The following is an 18,998-nucleotide window of genomic DNA, read 5'->3' as shown; positions in this document are numbered from 1 at the left end:
ACACCCCCGCCCCCCGCCAGCCTAGGAAACCCCAAGGCACAAGGACTATAATTAAGAGTGGCCCTGGAGGCCCACACAGTCACCTATCTTGGATATTTCAACAAGATAGACCACTGGAGTAAGTATGCAAGAAAAAGAAGAAGTATATAGCTTGAACTCACCCCATGATATTTTTAAGGTAGCACTAACAAGATTTTCTCTAAGAGACTTTATACAGAAAGTAAGCTCCTGTCACCCCATCACTTAGAAATGTACGTGAGTTTTATGTGCTCTGTGTCAGGAGCCGGGGCAGGGGCCAAACGTATATTTGTATTAAGTCAAGGAGGTCACTGAAAATTTTGGCTTGAACTATGGAAGAATAGAGTTGCTGTGACCTAAGAGGCAGGAAACTACAGAAGGTGTGCATGTAGTTTTTGAAAGTAAGTGTCGTGCTAAATTAGAAAGTCAGTTTTGGAGATGACACATTTTAGATGTTTACTAGAAATCCAAGTGGAGATACTGAGTAGGCAGCAGAAGGTACAAGTCAGAAATTCAGCAGACAGTTCTGGTCTGGAGATACAAATCTGTAATTGATCAATATACAAAGCCCCGAATCTAGCTGAGATAAGCAAGGATGATCGTTGATAGGTAAGGAGCTCAAGACAGAACTTTAGGGCTCTTCAGTAATGAGTGGGGAGTGACGCAAGTGGGAACCAGCAAAAGAGATCGGGAAGAAACAGCCAGTGAGGTTAGAGGAATTCAAGTACAATTCAAACAATTCAAGAAATGGTTTCATGTGGGAGAAGCGATCAACTGTCTAGAGAGAATTGACCGCCGGCAATTGAGAATGATGCACCATGCTCTAACAATACTGAAGGAAAGCTTTTAATCTCCAGCTCCTAACTCTGACTCAAAAGCAAAAGCCTTTGTAGAAGTATCCTGCTTATATTTGTAACACTTGGAAAGTAAGTTATTTTATTTAAATTGTATTGAAATTCTATTGATAATTCACATTTTGAAATAATGTTGCTGAACCATATGCTCAAAATGCCCTAGGCTTTTAAAATCCCTACTGAATGAGGAAATTACTCAATAAAAGGAAATTATCTCACTGACTGTGTTATTAGATATGTAGTTTAGTGATTTTCTGGAAAGATAGATTACATGGCCCAGATGGATAATTTTCTTAGTCTGATACCATCCACATGCATAAAAATCAGTTCCAGTCGCTGTATATCAACATTTGCCTTTCCTTGTGGATACCAGTGCTTTGTCAGGGGCTTTGGTAAAGCTGTAGATTCAATGGACATACAGCACCTTTAAAAGGTTAAGATCCAAAAAAGTTAATGAATCAAATTTTGGTCCAGCAGTATATTTAGCAGCATCCACAATCAGATAAGGGCAGACACCACTGTTTTTTAGATGTAACAATAAAATAATTTGGAATATAAAAACAAACTTAACTGAGTTCTAGAATATTCTTTGCCTTGCATATTAGAAGTCCTATTTAGAAAAGCTTGTCTAAATTAGGAGTGCTTAAGAAGCCATGTAATTGTTGCATTCCAATCACCTTATGAATACCTAGGTAGCTAAAAACAGAAACATACAAAAAAAAAAAAAAGGAAAAAACTATACATCGAAAGACAGATCTTGGGGGAAAGTTGGAAAGCAAATAGACCTAGACCATGTATAAAGCACCTTTCTTTGACAAAGCACAAACACAGTTAAAATGCAGGTATCTTCAATATTATAAGTTGAGAAACCAGAAATAGAAAAGATTAGGAAAGATGGGAGATTTGTTTAATGTCACTGGGTCGTCATAGAAATTGCTAGAATTTAGAACCCAACTCTTACCAATTCCAAGTTGAACATTTCTGACAAGGCTATCCTGCAATCAGAAAATAATTCGAAGAACTACTCCTTCAGATGCTAAACGAGACTTGGTTAGAGAACCTGATGCAATTTGGTCTTCTTAAATGATACATTGGCAATATCAGACACCTTTACAAACTCTGCACACAATGGTTGAACATTCACAGGAAATCTAATTTGTAGTGCACATTACATGCTAATATGGAAATGTCTGAGTAAATAATTTCTTCATTTGACTATTTTATGAGTCACTCTGCTAGACCCATTCGCATTCTGTTAGCTCTATTCTGGTTACAATATACCAAACAATTATCCCTAACACTAAATATATCTTAGCCTTTAATGGCAAAGCCCCAGCCTGCAAAATATTCTGGATATGCTATTTATGTTGCCATTTGCAAATAGCATATATCCTAACAGCTGGGCCAGCTGGGCAGACATCACAGCATCTGGAGCAGAAATTAGCCTTTAGGTATGCAATGACTAACAAAGACGCCAAGGCAAAGAAGGGTAAGTATTAACAGTTTCATGCTTTTATATACGTGACAGTTATGCTTAGCAAAATGGCTCAGATGTATCCAAAGCTCTGTATTCTTGAGAATTTTCAAAACCAATCTTAAATGTTTCTAGATCAATAAGAATTAGTTTAAAATGTGCTTGTCTCAGGCAAAGACGGCTATAAATCAATCTCCTCCTAAACGTACATGAGCAGTTTAAATTACATCACATGCCATGGCCAACAAGTGTCGGATGCCAAATCTAAATAGAGTAGATCTAATTTTCACTAGATTGGAATATGTAATACAGAAATGGATTTTTAAAATGTCATGGGAAATAACTGCATTGCCCATAATGTCAATATGCTCCCAAAACACTCAATACACAGATCCAATACACTAGCAATATATACCACAGCACAGAGTGGACTCACCAGTGTTTTCTTAAGTCTATATGTGATGTAAAAATGGTCGTGGTTTAAAGGGATGACAGGCTATATTCTTCAAAAATTGGATTCCATATTTCATGTTTATTGTCACCAAAGTTGTGGAACATATCTAGGTTTTTTGCCCTTAATTCCTTAAAAATTTTGAAGAGTTAAGGATTGTGTGAAGTTAAATTACTATTTTTAAACCTAAAGAAGAAGTGACTTTCCTAAGGTGCATGTGTGGAGGAACCCCAATTAAATATTCTACCATAAATGAACAAAGTGCTTTCCCATTTTCCAGTTACAAATAACCCTTCTATTTTTTATTAATTGCATTCATTACACTGCAGCTTTATTCCAGAGAAAATTCAAGGGTTAGAATAAATGGTAGCAATATTAAATACACTTAATACCAACTTTACTGCACATAGCTATAACATGCTTAAGGCCTATACTAGAAGGTAACTCTTCACCTGTACATTTTATATAAATCATGAATACCTCAGATATATCTATAAATACCTTGAAAAAGTTCTGTCTTCAATGAGTTAAGAAAGAAGAAAAAATTAAATGAGAGCACTAAGAAATCACACTTAAAACCTGAGAATATTTTTAATGAAATTAAAATAAACAATACGTAATAGATTTCCAACATATCTAGTTAAAGGGTATTCAGAAAGGAACACCCTCTGACCTATTTACGTTGGTCATAACTAAATAACATGAATAACATAACATAAAATAACATAAATAACACAACATCATAAACATCAGATATACCAGGGAACATCTCTGTTTTAGATTTGGAGTGCCTCTGTAACAATTTATGGTAACCCACTATTATCTTGTTAAGCCCTGGTTATTCACACAAGGAAAGTTAAAGATAAGGCCTGTATTTTCAAGACTGGGGCAAGAGAAAGTTGAGCACATCACAAAGAAGGAAAACTATTTGGTTTTTCTAAGAGAACTGCCAACTCCTTCTCTATCTCAGTACCAGTAGTTACTGAGGGGAACCAGGTGGGGGTTAACTCAAAAGGGAATTAATTCATCTACTTTATTTCAGCAAAGGGAAGAGGTTTCTGCAGGGCTGCCGGCTGTTTGAGATGCAGAGAAATCACGAAGCAATGCCAGCCTGCAGGGATCCCAGGTGTGCTCACCTGCTGGGGGCAGGGTGGGAGGAGCTAGATTCAGCAGGCTCTGGAAGTCTGGAAGCTGACTAGAATGATTGCTCATAGGAGTTGCTTTGATTTCCTCCAGGAAAGGAAGGTAAAGGAGGGGCTAATGGGGCCACGGCATGTGGAGTCTTGAAATGTTTTCTATTTATTTCTCCTGACTCTTCTTGTTATTTTGCTTCATCATTCATTGACATTTCTTCCTCCCTATCTGGTTTAATTTAGGGCCGGTGTTTGTTTGTTTTTGTTGTTCAACTTGATTTCCTGGAAGACTGACAAAGAGTCTAAAGAATGTGAGTGTCTGCTTTGAATTAAGCCCACTGAGTCAAATTACTGATTGCAAAGGCAGCAGTTAGGAACAAGCAGATTTTGATTCAAGTTAGAAAGAGGCACTCACGGTTTCAAAGCAATGCAAGGAACAAAGAGAACGTGGCCCTGTTCCTTGTTGCTTGCAAGAAGGCAGGAATAAATTGCTTGCCTGTTTAACAGCTTTTCAAAGTAGCAGATAGATTGTTTTTGGTAGTTAAATGTGGTTATGAGAGGTTGAACAATTAGAGTCATTTTCATAATCAGCAATTGCTGTTGCTGAAATTAGAGAGAAGAGTAAGTGATAAATAAAGGGAAAACATGTCTGGCAGGAAGCATTATTCAATCATAAGCTATCCCAAATGGTTAAAAATGTAGCTTATATTACACTCCTGTGAATTTACAATAACATGGAGGAGGGAACTAGGCCACTCAATTTCACAGTTCCAGGGGAAAACGAGGCTCTTTCTGGAACTTTTACTTTCCCAGCAATGTGTTTGTGATGCATTCCAGATGGACAAGCCTTGAAAAGTGACGGTATCTGTCTATTTGTGACAACGAAGACAGAGAGAGTGAGAGTTTTCACATCCTTGTCTCCCTCAAATATAAACACCGCAAAACACAAATGAATCCACTTAATCCAATTTGGGAGGACTCCTTAGGACGAAAGGTTTTATCAGTTACCATCAAAGCATTCGGTTTAATTCTTCTTCCCTTGAGTCTCAGGGTTGGGGAAGAGAGTAGTTGATGAAATAAAAGTAAAATAGAGCTAAAGACAGTTCTTTAAATGAAGACATACAGCAGATTGTTTAATGTATGGGTAACACAAGACTGAAACACATTAGTGGTATGTTGTGAGTTCAATTAAAATATAAAAAGATTTTGACAAATTGGAAACCTGATCTAAATCTAATAGTATAAACTTCAATGAAAATAAATGTTAGGACTTGAACTTGGTTTCAGAAATGCCTAAGTGTGGGATAGAGGAGACATTGTTTAGCAGGAGCTGGTAATGAAATGTTTGTCATTTGTTAATAAACTCCAGAAAAAAACCAACAGTGTCACAAAAAGAGCTAATGCGATATGATTGCAGATGACTTTAGAGGAATACATTTACTAAATAAAGCAGTAACAATTCTACCCTGTGCCAGCTGACCTACATGCAAACCATGGCATATGCCTACCCTCTGATCCAATGTAAGAGGAATCCTTCTAGCCAAGGCCAATCCCTCCTCCGGTTGCCTGGATGGTACCTTGTCTTACCTCCTTTCTAAGCAACCTCTCTCTAGCAATTTCTTCCTATCTCTTCTGCATCATTAACTTCTGCCTCTTCTCTGGTTCCTTCTTATCAGCATTTGATCACACTCAAGTCTTTCTCATCATGAGAAACCTTTTCTAGCCCAGGTGCTCATGCCTGTAATCCCAGCACTTTGGGAGGCCAACGCAGGCGGATCGCTTGAACCCAGGAATTCAAGACCAGCCTGCTCAACATGGCAAAAACCCATCCCTACAAAAATAATACAAAAATTAACCAGGCATGGTGGTGTGTGCCTGTAGTTCCACCTACTCCAGAGGCTGAGGTGGGAGGATCACCTGAACCTCGAGGCTGTAGTGAGCCAAGACTGCACCATTGCACTCCAGCCTGGGCAACAGAGACCCTGTCTCAAAAACAAAAACAATACAAAACAAAACCCTTCCCTATACCACATTACCCTTGTGACCACAAACCTCTCCTTCCTTTTGCTGCTGAATTCCTACATAGTTACTATCTTCCCTCCTTTACCTCTCTGTCATCTTCATCCTAGTGAAATTTGACTTTTGCCCTCACTTCTTCCCTGGAACGACTCTTTGTTAAAATCACCAACTAAAGGACAATAACCAGCCCTTATCTTTTCTTAGTCACTGAGTAGTTTTATATGCCATTGACCAGTCTTTCTGGATTTGTTTTTTCTTCTTTTGGGTTTTGTGGATGTAACTCTGTCCTGGTTCTCCTCCATGATGAGCTTCCTATTCTCAATGTTATTGCTGTTTGTTGTCTTGTATTTGTTGTGGTCGATGTGTTTTGGAGGTTTGTCTTCCTCTGTCTATTCTACGTGTTGGTCTTCCACAGGGCTCCTGGTGAGCTTCCACAACACAGTTCTCTCATAGACAGGTGGAGGGAGTTCCCTGGGTGGAAATCAAAGGCCAAGTGCCTACACTATCATGGGGGCCTCCCTGCATTGCTTCATAGGGCATGCCCACCAACAAGGCAAGGAGGAGGAACCATAGACAACAGAATTCCTTCGTATGGGACCCACAATGGAATAATCAGCTGGTTTCACACAGCACTGCTTTCAAAGAGTTAACAATATTGAAGACTTTTAAGAGCATTCCGCCATAAGGAAACATTTTGAGCTTAAATACATGGAAGAATAGAGACCCCGTGTCACACAAAAGCTAACCTCAGGCCTCCACTGGGAGGGGTTCTGGAGAGAATCTAGGATACACAATGTAGGGTGGAGTAAAATGCTGCCACGGAAATGCAAAACCAGCTGAGCAGGGATGGAAGCAATAAGCCCCCTGGGTCACCCAAGGAACAACAGGAAACTTGGCAGGACACTCCTCCCCAAGGAAGACAAGGGGCAGGCATCGCTTCCCTTCCTTAATAGGAATGGCACCATTTGTTATTTGGCATGTAGTATGTGCCACAGAGAGTTAAGTTTGCGTGACCAATCAAGGTGCCTACTTTTCCCCAATATCTCTCTTCCTTGGAAACAAAATTCCTAAATTTTAGCTGGGCTGACAGTGGTCCATGAAAAAGATATATTTTTTTTTCCAGTCTCTGCTAAGGTTCAGTATGGCCATGTGCCTACATCTGGAATTCAACTAGAGGCAAGGAATGCAGGAATTATACCTACATGAAAAAGACTTGCCCTTCTAAATCGCTTCCTCCTGATTAAGATGCTTCCAAATGCACAGAAAAGTTGAGAGAATTATATAACAAACATGCATACACCCACATCTCTCCTTACAATTGCTAACATTTTGCTGCCTTTGTTTTATGACATATTTATCATCTATGCACTCACATATCTATTTTATTGTTTATCCATTTCAACATTGCAGATATAAATCACTTTGCTCCTGAAGTTATCTTCTTTCATATGTTTCCAACAAGCACATGAGGCAGGTATGGTCATTTCTATTTCACAAACAAGTAAACAGAGGGTCAGACATCTAAGTAACTAGCTGAGGTCCCACTGATAGTAATTGGCAGAGCCTGGATTTTTCTCCAAAGTTTTTGTTTTTAACCTATGAATTTCTCATCCCTTCAACCCCATCCCTACCCTCACCCTACCCTGTAGAATTTCTGAGGCTTTAGGGGTATAAAGCCCTTTAATTTTGTCAGGACTTGTATTCTAGAGGGAGTGTAAAAGGAAAGTTCTGATGGCTCAGTTCAGCTCCCCAAATGGGAAGGAGGGCAGAACCCTGACGGAGTTGGGAATTAACAGCCCTGCGTTTCATGGTGCTGCTTTTGGTGTTTTTCTCCATTCTGTGCTGGGAGAGTAAAGTGGGCACCACAGGATGAGGAGCCTCAGCAGAGAAAAACAGTATTTTGCATTTTCACTACAAATATTTCTCTGTGAGAATGAACAACGTCATTAAATGGGGTACCCATTTCCCTGTGATTAATATAAAATAAGTCTGAATTTGAGAATGAACAGCTCTTTTTTTCCTTTCCTGAAAATAAATGCTTAGAAATGAGACCTGTTTACCCTAGGTCTGCAGACTTACACATTTTGCCCAACCTCCCTCAGACACACACAATTTCTGAAGCTGCTCCTTTGCCTTTCGTCAAGAATGATGACTCGCAGCTACCTTAATGTCACGGCTTGGAAGTTCCCAAAGCAATTGGTTTAGTAATTTATTTTGCCAACCTTGCTGTGGACATAAAACTTTTAAAAGTAAAGCTCAAGTTCCAATCTAAAGATCTGAAAAGAACATTTTCAATCTGTTGCTGCAGACTGCTTGCCATCAGCGCAGGTGCCACTGGTTACCCTTGGCACTGGGCGGCCTCACACAGTCGGGCACAGCCGCTCCTCTGGACGCCTAGGCGAGCAAAGCACAGAGATTACCACATTATCATCTCCCGAATGGAACCAGAGTTCCATTTAACAAGCTGACAGGAGCAACAGGACCACGAAATAACAAGCAGATACACAGTGTGGTATTTGTCAAAGATAAAGGGCTGAGCTTGAGCTTAATGCTTCTCGAAGGTTTTGGAAGACATTCAAATCATCTTCCCCAAATAGTTTCTGTTCCTTGAACTTCTTCCCACATTTGTCTTACTTGGGGTTTCCATTTTGACAGATTAAGCTTTATTTGGTGGCGATCTTTTGAAGACACCAGAATGCCATTAAAGTCTATGCTGATTTCATTAATGTCTTAGGTTTCCACATGCATACTTTACTCACACTCATAAGAGCCATGGCTAAATTCAATTCCATTTTATTGTTACACCTTTCTAGAGCTAATTTACAAATTGCACACAAACATGCACGTGTGTTTGCAATAAGACTTCCTGCAACAACACACAGCCTCATTTTTTTATGGTTATAAAGTAAGAATTAGAAAGAGATCTTAAAAACACAATATTTCTAATCCAGCCATGTGTGCCTTATTGTCCAGATTACATAAAATAGGATTCTTTTTTTAAAAAGGCAGTCAAATCTATTGCCATTTTAGGTTTGATCCTCTGGGTGTGCAACATCCTTACATTTCTCTATCACATGTATACATTAAATTGGAAAAGAAAACCATTATCTTCCCTGTTTTCTTCATAATGTACAAAAGCAGCCAAAACAACATGAAATATGGCATGCATTAGAAGAATTAATTTTTGGATGAGTCTGGCAGCATGAAGGAGTCTGACAACATATGCTAGCAAAAGCTAAAGAGAAGCTATATTTTTAAAACTCAGATACATAGATTTAGAGATAGTAGATATCCTTTTATTTTTATAGATAAATTCTTATAAAAATAAAATTCCTGTAGCTGTCAAACATGCAGTCAGTCTGAAACTCTTCAGATATTAAAATGCGTGGATGGGTCCCTAACTGCTCTTTTATGGTTTCTTAGGAGAATCACATTGTAAGAGAATGTATTGTCAAGGCAAAGTCTTCCTTCTTGGGATGATGCTTTCTTTCCCTTAGTCCCAAAGCTCTCATATAGATCTTGATCCAACTTGCTCACAAGCAAAGTCAGTTTCTTTGGCCACTATGATCTAGAGTTCTATTCCAAGTTTGGAATTTTGCAAACATTGTTATAAATAAGCTTAAATATGCATTAGTACCACACACTAAATATCCTAAGGGAAATTCTCATTGACATAGACTGTGAGCAGTTCACCTCCCTCTCGCTTAACAGAACAATCGTGAATGAACTGTCCCCTCACAATGCTCTCCTCCACTCTGTGTCAGGAATCAAACACTCCAACTCAGATCAGTTATTACAGCAAATTCCCTGCATGTTTCCTCTGAGTTAGGGAACCAAAAATACAATAGTTCTCCATATTTCAGTTACAAAGAGTAAGCGCTTCAGAGCTGAAATGAAGATACCCAGAAGAGCTGGGCTTGGGGAATTTCCTTTCAGAAACAGCTCTTATAGAAGGGAAGGCTGCAAATTGTTTAGAGTATGCGGTATCTGCGGCTAAAGAGAAATTATTCCAGCACCACTTACAGCTGCCTGGCGCTGTGGCCCAAGGAGGCCCAGGACCAAGCTGTATTCAAATCTTGGTTGTTGGTTAATTCTTCCCCCAAGATGGTGCATTAAACAAACTCTGAAGTGTCCCATCAGGGTGAATATGATAAGATTACATTATTAATACTCAAAATAAACATGAAGAAACATACTACAAATCATAGGCTTACATAGGGTGGGGGTAGGGCAGCTGGGAAGGCACACCGAGGGCTAGTCTCATATGGAATTTTTAATTTTTTAATTAAAAAGTGTTTTCATACAGGGTCTCACTCTGTCATCTGGGCAAGAATGCAATGATATGATTATAACTCACTACAGCCTCAAACTCCTGGGCTCAAATAATCCTCTTGCCTCAGCCTTGTGAGGGACTACAGGCATGTGCCACCACACCTGGGTAATTTTTTTAATTTTTTGTTGAGATGGGGTCTTGCTATGTTGCCCAGGCTGGTCTTGAACTCCTGGCCTCAAGAAATCCTTCTGCCTTGGCTTCCCAATGTGTTGGGATTACAGGTGTGAGCCATGGCACCCAGCCTTCTTCATAGGTTAAGAAAAAATTCAAATAATACATAAATAAGGATACTGGAAACCTTTGAGATATAAAGTACAATCCATAAACAATGTTTGTTTTAACATTATCATAACCATAGTAACTAAAAGCCTATTGGTTCAAGAACTGAGACAAACACCTGACAGGTAAATAATAGAAAGCAGAAACAAAATTATAACATTTCTACTTAACTTTCTATCTTAGTATCCTGTCTGAAACATGGATCTTTCTATCATATACGTGTAAGTGTATTTAAGTGCATGCACACAGGGATGCATACACTAACACACTCACACGGCCACACACACATACACAGCTATCACAACCCTCACTTTCATCTTCATTCCTAACTGAACAAGGCTGTAGAAGAGAGACAGAATTTGTGTACTCATCCTGGCAAGTACTTCTGGATACTTCATGTATATGAGCCAACTGCAAGCCCCAAGCCATCTAAAACGCTGGAGTATATCTGAGGCAAGCGTCTTAAACTGGGGGCATGGATGAGCCCCCACAGTGAGAACCTGACAGGTCTCTTTCATACACAGCTGAGTGTAGAGAAGAGTAGACCCAGGTTTGTAAGCTTGTAAGAAACTTCTCAACTCAACTCAGTCTTTCCTTGTCTCACCTTGTGTGATTTTTTTTCCCTTCTCTCAGTTCCAGCTCTTGAAGACAACATAATCCTTCATGCCTTAGTCTTCACATATGTTGAACCCTCTGACCAGAAATCTGTTCCTTATCTCTCTACCTGTTCAACAGTCACAATTCACCTCTAATGGTTATTGTCTGAAGTCATCCTTCAGAATTCAGCTCTTCTTTATTGGTCTCCTCTTACTTACCGTGGCATGTGTTAGAGGAAATGCTAGAAAATTCCCTTGAAGACTAGCTGGCATGCCCCAACAGGAAACTTGACAAAGTTTCTTTAATAATGACTTTTGAAGGCCATTTTGCTCTAAATATATACTTTAAATTATCCCTTTGTCTTGTCAGAATCATTTGTGTGGTCAGAATCATTTGCATATTTAGATATAATGAATTTAATGATCCACAAGAGCATTTGTTATATGATATAATAATTACTAAGTATTAGGTTTGCTGTATTTGAAGTGTTTGAATTTTATTATAGACTTGAGTTATGTTAGTCTGACAGGAGACAATGAGTCAAAGCTACAGATAACGGCAGAAAGCTGCTACTCTCCCTCCTTCTTAAGACAGACAGACAAGTGGAGGAAGAATAATCATTAGATCCCTAGAGCCAAGGATGGGTACGCAGTAGAGATGGGACCAAATGACCCCCTAATTTATCTTCCTGTAGCACACTGTAGGTTAGTGAAATCACCTGACTCTCAGTGACAAATAGGGCTAATCACTATCTCCCATTTCATGCTAAGTGAAGAATTAGAGAGGGTGATGGTCAAGATTATGGGCTCTAGAGTCAAAATGCCTAGATCTGAATCCCAGTGCTGTCATTTGCTTGCAATGTAATTTCGGAAAAAATAGACTTCCTCATGCCTCAGTTTCCCTATCTCTAAAATGGGTTAATAGTGCCACACACAAAACATTGTTTATTGTGAGGTTTAATTCATACAATACACTTAGAATAGCATCTGGCATATAATAAGGTATTACTAGATGCTCAAGGTTTCTAGTACCTTTTGAGCTGATCTATATCAGCAAGAAGAAGGGGGAATTCAGAGATCAGAACCCTGGCCAGGTCTGGTGGCTCACACCTGCAATCCCAGCATTTTAGGAAGCTGAGGTAGAAGGATCACTTGCAGCCAGGAGACCAGCCTGGGCATCATAGTGAGACCTTGTCTTTACAAAAAAAAATTAAACATTACCTGAACATAGTGGCATGCACTCTAGTTCCAGCTACGTGGGAGGCTGAGGCAGGAGGATCACCTGAGCTCTGGAGGTTGAGGCTGCAGTTAGCCAATATCATGCCACTGCACTCTAGCCTGGGCAACAGAGCAAGACCCTGTCTCTAGAAGGGGGAAAAAAAAAGTGATCAGAGCCTTTGCTCTAAACATTGATAGCTACACACACACACAAAAAAAAATCAACTAGCAAAGGAGATAGCTTTCTGTGAGTAGATAAAGTTAAGATGTTAAGATCTGGGGCTAGTTTTTAACCTTTAAAACCACACCAAGGAACTGCTGAAACTATGGATTCCTAGAAGTTGCCAATATGGACTCTCATTCAGTAGGTCTGGGGGAGGGTTTGGGACCAGACACCTTCAAGTGATTTGTTGCAGATGGTCTGAAGACCTAATCGTGTAAAGTATACTCATTGGGATTAGAACTGGGAATCAAATGGCCTTCTTCAATGAGTTTTGATGTTTCTTTGTTCCTAAATAAATGAAATAGAGTTGAAGAGAAGCAAAAGTATCAAAGCATGTCACACACAGTATTTTTTCATGAAACTTTAATTTTCAATCACATATGTATGTGTGTACTGGGTTGGATTGAAAATGAAATTCTTGGCCGGGCGCGGTGGCTCAAGCCTGTAATCCCAGCACTTTGGGAGGCCAAGACGGGCGGATCACAAGGTCAGGAGATCGAGACCATCCTGGCTAACATGGTGAAACCCCGTCTCGACTAAAAAATACAAAAAACTAGCAGGGCGTGGTGGCGGGCGCCTGTAGTCCCAGCTACTCGGGAGGCTGAGGCAGGAGAATGGTGTGAACCCAGGAGGCGGAGCTTGCAGTGAGCTGAGCCAGCCTGGGCGACAGAGCAAGACTCCGTCTCAAAAAAAAAAAAAAAAAAGAAAATGAAATTCTTATTATGGGTTGTAGGCAAAAAATTGGGAAGACTTCGCTCTAGGGAATTCATAGCATCAATATCAAGTGACATGCCATCACAAGGCATTCTAAACTCTGGAGTTACCTAACAAGCTTAGGATACAAAAGGATAAGCAGGAAAGCAGAAAGGAAAGGCTAGTGGGATATCAACTGGTGTAAAGAACTGAGTCTCCAAGATGCAAAGAAAGAGCAGTCAGTGGGTTGTAACCAAACTCTGACCCACAATGAAAGTGACATGCATGTGAAATGCTTAATGAATGGACCAGCGACCACAGAGCTCTGACAAATGGTGGAGGAAGCCTAAGTTTAAAAGAGGCTTTACATTCTAACCAGCTATTATTAGCAGCCCCTTCTCAGCCTCTCAGCAAATTTCCTTTCTGCTGGAATTCTTCATGCTTCCTCAAAACTTGATGGTGATTTCTTTTTTTCTTCATTTGTTTTGAAAAGCCAGGAGAAAATTGTTTCAGTATGTTCTTTAAATGAGCTTCCTTGCAGTGTTTTCCTTGCACACATTAACTACAGCTCCCTCGAGGGGCTGCAGTACTATATAACACACTGTAATTCTGCTCCCCAATCTTCTTTCCCCACTTCAAGTCTTCACTTCTCCCTGTAGTCTGGGCTCTATATTAATGTGTAAGCGGGAAGTGCATAGCTAACATTCTTTTAACTCTGACATAAGAATAGAGAGGAAAATGTGATCAGGTCTGGAGCACACCAAACTTAAAATGGATAGTTTGTGGCCTATAAAATGAAGTAGACTAAATGAATTCTGAAGTCACCCCTTCCAGTTCAAACATCCTCAAAAGAGAGTTTCATTTAATATCTCAAGTACAGAAAAGAGATCAGTGAGACTTTGATGAGGCTGAGTATCATTAGCATGATATGGCTAGAATTCCAAAGGTTCTCAAGAAAACAATGCATGCTGAAGAATCTACAATAAAGCTGTCACTGTACTAGGCTGTAGGATAAGGCAGTTCAAGAAATTGTAATTACTTTTTAATTCCCAAAGAGAGTGGACATTCTAAAGTGACCACAATATAATCATTTCACCCCAAACGTACAGATCATAGAGTAAGGAAAATAAAAATTAGCTAAACATAAAATGTAGTTCTAAAACAGATTTTCACATTCCTGTCTTTTCAGATAGGTAGAAGCAGTGGCAGTTCTGAGAATCAAAATAGGTCATTCATTGACTAGTTAGATCTGGAAGGTTTATTAGAAAACTTAAAGAGGTAGGTCAGAGTTTCCAGGTCCAACTCCTTATTCAACAGCTTCTTTGCACCGCAGCTATACAGGTGGCTAGCTAGGTTATCTCATTCCCTCTGCTTGGCTCTTTCAGTAGGTGTGTATACTTCATTTTACAGATGGAGAAATTTAGGTTCAGAAAGGTAAGTAAGAAGTGTTAACCAGTATCAGCATCGGGCTTTTCATCCAGGTAAAAATGTACCCAACCTCAGGTAGCTTGCAATAAAAGATAGGCCTATTAGCTTTACGAATGTCAAGTTTGTGACCTAATAACATCCATCAAATGGTTCCTTAAAATTTACCATCTTCTCCATCTTTCACTTAACCAGATTCGAAGCCCTGGGAAGGCTCTCACTCTTAGAAAGAAATTTTTTGTCAGTGGCTGGATCATTCACAAACCTGGTACCAACACAGGGCAGTAGTTACCAAGAGAGGTAAGGCTTAAATTCCTGAGATAGGGAATAAGCTCCAGCAATCTTCCAGCCTGATGCCTGTAAATCTTCTTAATTTATGCTTTTTCACCACTAAGATCTTATCCCTTCACACTATTAAATCTACCACCTCTATGTGGAGATACAGAATATTTTTAAAATCATTTTTGACATCTCTTTTGGCCTGCTGATCCATACCTGCAGTGGTCTAACCCATAGACACTTCAAATCCATCATGCCCTCTGAATGCTTCATCCTTCCTCATGAAGCTACATTTATATCTGAAATCACTACTATTTACACATTTAACTCTTGTAGTACTGTCTCCTCAATAAGCAGACAGACAACACAAACAGGAGCCAAATTAAAAACAAATATTTGCTGCCACCTTATCATAGACCTTCATCTCTTGGCTGAAATATTGAAATAAATTCCTATTTTCCTTAACATTAGTCTCATCCCTTCTAATAGATTCTCTACATTCCTCCAAGGGTTCACTCTGAAGATATACCTTTTTTTTTTTTTCCTGGCAGACAGAGTCTGCTCTGTCGCCCAGGCTAGAATGCAGTGGCATGGTCTCAGCCCACTGCAACCTCCACCTCCTGGGTTCAAGTGATTCAGCAATTCTCATGCCTCAGCCTCCCAAGTAGCTGGAACTACAGGGGTTTGACACCAATTCCGGCTAATTTTTGTATGTTCAATAGAGATGGGGAATTGTCATATTGGCCAGGCTGGCCTCAAGCTTCTGGCCTCCTGGAGACCCAGGCTGGAGTGCAGTGGCACAATCTCAGCTCACTGCAGCCTCCGCCTCCCGGACTCAAGTGATTCTCCTGCCTCAACCTCCCAAGTAGCTGGGATTACAGGTGCCCACCACGCCCAGCTAATTTTTATATTTTTAGTAGAGATAGGGTTTCACCATATTGGCCAGGCTGGTCTTGAACTCCTGACATCAGGTGATTCGCCCGTCTCGGCCTTCCAAAGTGCTGGGATTACAGGCGTGAGCCACTGTGCCTGGCTGACAATACACTTTTGATTATGCAGTTTCCCTGCCCAATAATTGTCAATGACTTAAGTGACTTTTTGCAGTGGTTTGAAACTTGGGATCCAAGTTCATGGATGTGTTCGTATGTAAAAGTAACTACATGAGCATCTTCCTCTTGGGAGAAGGTCTTGAGCTTTCTTTCAACAAATGCCTAAAAGAGAAATCGTCCCCAAAATAATGAATACAAGGCAAAAACAAAAACAGACTAACAATAAACAAATGGGAATCAACAGTCAAAATCCAGACTCTTGTTGGACATGCAAATCCCTTTATCATCTAGTCCCTGCCAATTCTCCCATTTCTTCTCTCACTACCCATCACTTCACACCCATTTACAAGCCATACTTAATTCTGCACAATATCCTAACTTCCTTCTTTGTCTTTGCACTTTCTATTCCTTATGCCTGGGCCATACTTTCTCCATTTTTGACCCAGCAAATTCTAATTTACTTTTTAAAGCCTCATTTGTGAATTTTGTGAATTGCCTTCTCAGTGAATCCCCCTGAGACATCACAGACAGACTGATCACTCCCTCCTGGACCACATACTGAGCTCTATTCTATCACTTACTGACACAGTGCAGGCAAGCCCCAAAACTGGGGCTTAGTTCAGGAGGGTTCTTGGCTTCATTCAGGAAAGAATTCAAGGGCAAGCTGGTGATGTTAGACTGCAACTTTTATTGAAGCAGCAATGTACAGCAGCAGCAGCAGAGGCACTGCTCCTTGCACATCAGGGCTATCCCATAGGCAGTGTGCCCCAAGTAGCAGCTCAGAGGGAGTCCTGCATTCATTCATATCTACTTTCAATTATATGCAAATTAAGGGGCAGATTATGCAGAAATTTCTAGGAAAAGGGTGGTAACTTCTGGGCTATCAGGTTATTGCCATGGAAAGGAATGGTAACTTTCAGGTGTTGCCATAGCAATGGTAAACTGACATGGCACACTGGTGGGTGTGTCTTATGGAAAACTGCTTCCACTCTGGTCCTGTTTTAGCTAGTCCTGAATTTGGTCCAGTGTCCAAGTCCCACCTCCAGAGTTGAGTCTCACCTCCTACTTCACCACCACATTCCATACAATTCTGTATTCACATGTTAGCCTTCCTTTTGCAGACTTTTCAATGTCTGGATGTTAATCTATTTCTTTACCTCAGCACCCTGAAAATATTTGTTGAATTAATTAACAAATACTGTAGCCATGACAAGACAAGAGAGGATGAAAGCTTTAAAGAATACTTCAAAGAAGCAGTTTTAAGTCCTGAGAAGACTTATGAAAGAAATAACACGTTATACTTGGAGACAAAAAAAAGTTTTGTTCTTTTATTGAACCCAATTCGTGACATTAGTTTCAGAATCGCACTATTGAATGATATTTTGGCATATTAGATATTTATATACTCTTGAAAAAAATTGTCTTAGTAGACAGGCATGTGCCACCATGCCCAGCTAATTTTTGTATTTTCAGTAGAGATGGGGTTTTGCCATATTGGCCAGGCTGGTCTTGAACCCCTGACCTCAAGGGATCCACCTGCCTTGGCCTCCCAAAGTGCTAGGATTATAGGCGTGAGCCACCACGCATGGCTTGATTTTTGAAAAAAAGTACATATATAACTATCTTTACAATTCTCACAAATAAAAGAAAATTTCCCCCTTATTATACTTTATCTATAGTGAAGAATAATGTTTTCCTCTTATAAAGGTATCACTTTTCCCCAGTAATTCTTACTTATTTGTTCCTCTTTGATATTTCTGCTTACATTCTTTCAGAACAGTAGAAGTACCAAGTCAAAAAACAACAAAGCAAAAACAAAACCACAACAAAAAACCTAGGAGAGAAGCAATAATATGGAGAAAGTGCAAGAATTAATTAGCTGCCCATGCCCATCTAATTGAGGTGAAGGTTGGAAGAGGTCCAGGAAAGAATCTCAACATAGCTGATGGAGTGGTTCAGGAGCTGGAGATCTGGGCTTGTAGGACACCTTTCTGTGAATGAATGAAATATAGCTCATGTTCCTGTTGCAGAGGATGAAAAGCAGATCCACAGAGAAGAAAAACGTAGAGTCTAAAGGATATGACAACAGTATTGGGTAGAGCCTAGGTAAATAGCATTGGAGAGGGTATACCAACGAGAACTCAGATGTTCCAGCAGATATAGAATGACAGTGACTCTGGAAATGTAGTGGTCTCCTAGACTGTGAGGGCAGGAAGTGATCTTAGTCCCATCCATTTGCTGTGTAGGGGAGGAAAATGGATGGAGAAAATGGTCAAGTAAAATGTTCAAGGTCACAGATGTCATTCTGCTGCTCAGAACTTGCTTTCCTCACTTCTATTTATCACCTTGCCTTTCCTTACTCTTTGCTTACAGGATGAAGTCCAACTCTTTAGTATGACGTCAATGGCTTGACTTTGCAATTTGACTTCATAGTAATCCCTTTGCTTATTTTTCAGTTTGCCTAAAGATAGTCTGTGCTTTTCCCTGCTTCCCTGCCCATGCTATTCTTTCATTTTGAATGCCTCTCTTTCCTCTATCCATTTCTTGAAATTCTGGCTATAAGAGCCAGTTTAAGACTCAGAATTCTAAATGTCCAAAACATTTTCTTCAAATCTCTCCCTTCCAAGAAATAATTTTCCTTATTTCCAAACCATATATCACTCTGTGGTATTTCTCCTGTGTAAATGTCACCTTGCATTACGACTGCTACAGTTCTCCTAATCAGGTGGCAAACTCTTTTTAACAACAATAAAGCTGCTTTAGGAATGTTTGTGCCCACCATCACTCAGAGCTTGTATATATTAAGGGCCGAGCAGTATTTACCACTAGGAACAAAGGGATGAATAAATGAAGTTATTAAATCTCAGCAGCCAGCTATTTCCTATCTATTTTTGTGTCGATCTGCACCACTGGTTTGCGTGTTACAGGGGCCCTGGAGGCCACATCAAGCTTCC

At 39.9% G+C, this 18,998-nt stretch overlaps 1 protein-coding gene and 1 long non-coding RNA gene across 4 annotated transcripts in view; one reads left to right on the top strand and one right to left on the bottom strand.

Annotated features, from left to right (window-relative positions):
- Positions 1-18,910, top strand: part of LOC105526597 — a 24,896-nt gene extending 5,986 nt beyond the window's left edge. The window contains exon 2 of the long non-coding RNA XR_001004101.1: positions 17,820-18,910. This is a non-coding gene — a long non-coding RNA (uncharacterized LOC105526597). The remainder of the gene's footprint in view (positions 1-17,819) is intronic.
- MACROD2 (MACRO domain containing 2) overlaps positions 1-18,998 on the bottom strand; it is a 2,135,582-nt gene that overhangs the window by 1,162,590 nt on the left and 953,994 nt on the right. The gene's annotated exons all lie outside the window — the stretch shown is intronic.

The sequence above is a fragment of the Colobus angolensis genome, unplaced genomic scaffold (assembly GCF_000951035.1).
Source record: "Colobus angolensis palliatus isolate OR3802 unplaced genomic scaffold, Cang.pa_1.0 Scaffold117, whole genome shotgun sequence".
Taxonomy (NCBI): Eukaryota; Metazoa; Chordata; class Mammalia; order Primates; family Cercopithecidae; genus Colobus; species Colobus angolensis.
This window is presented reverse-complemented; position numbering and strand designations above follow the sequence as displayed.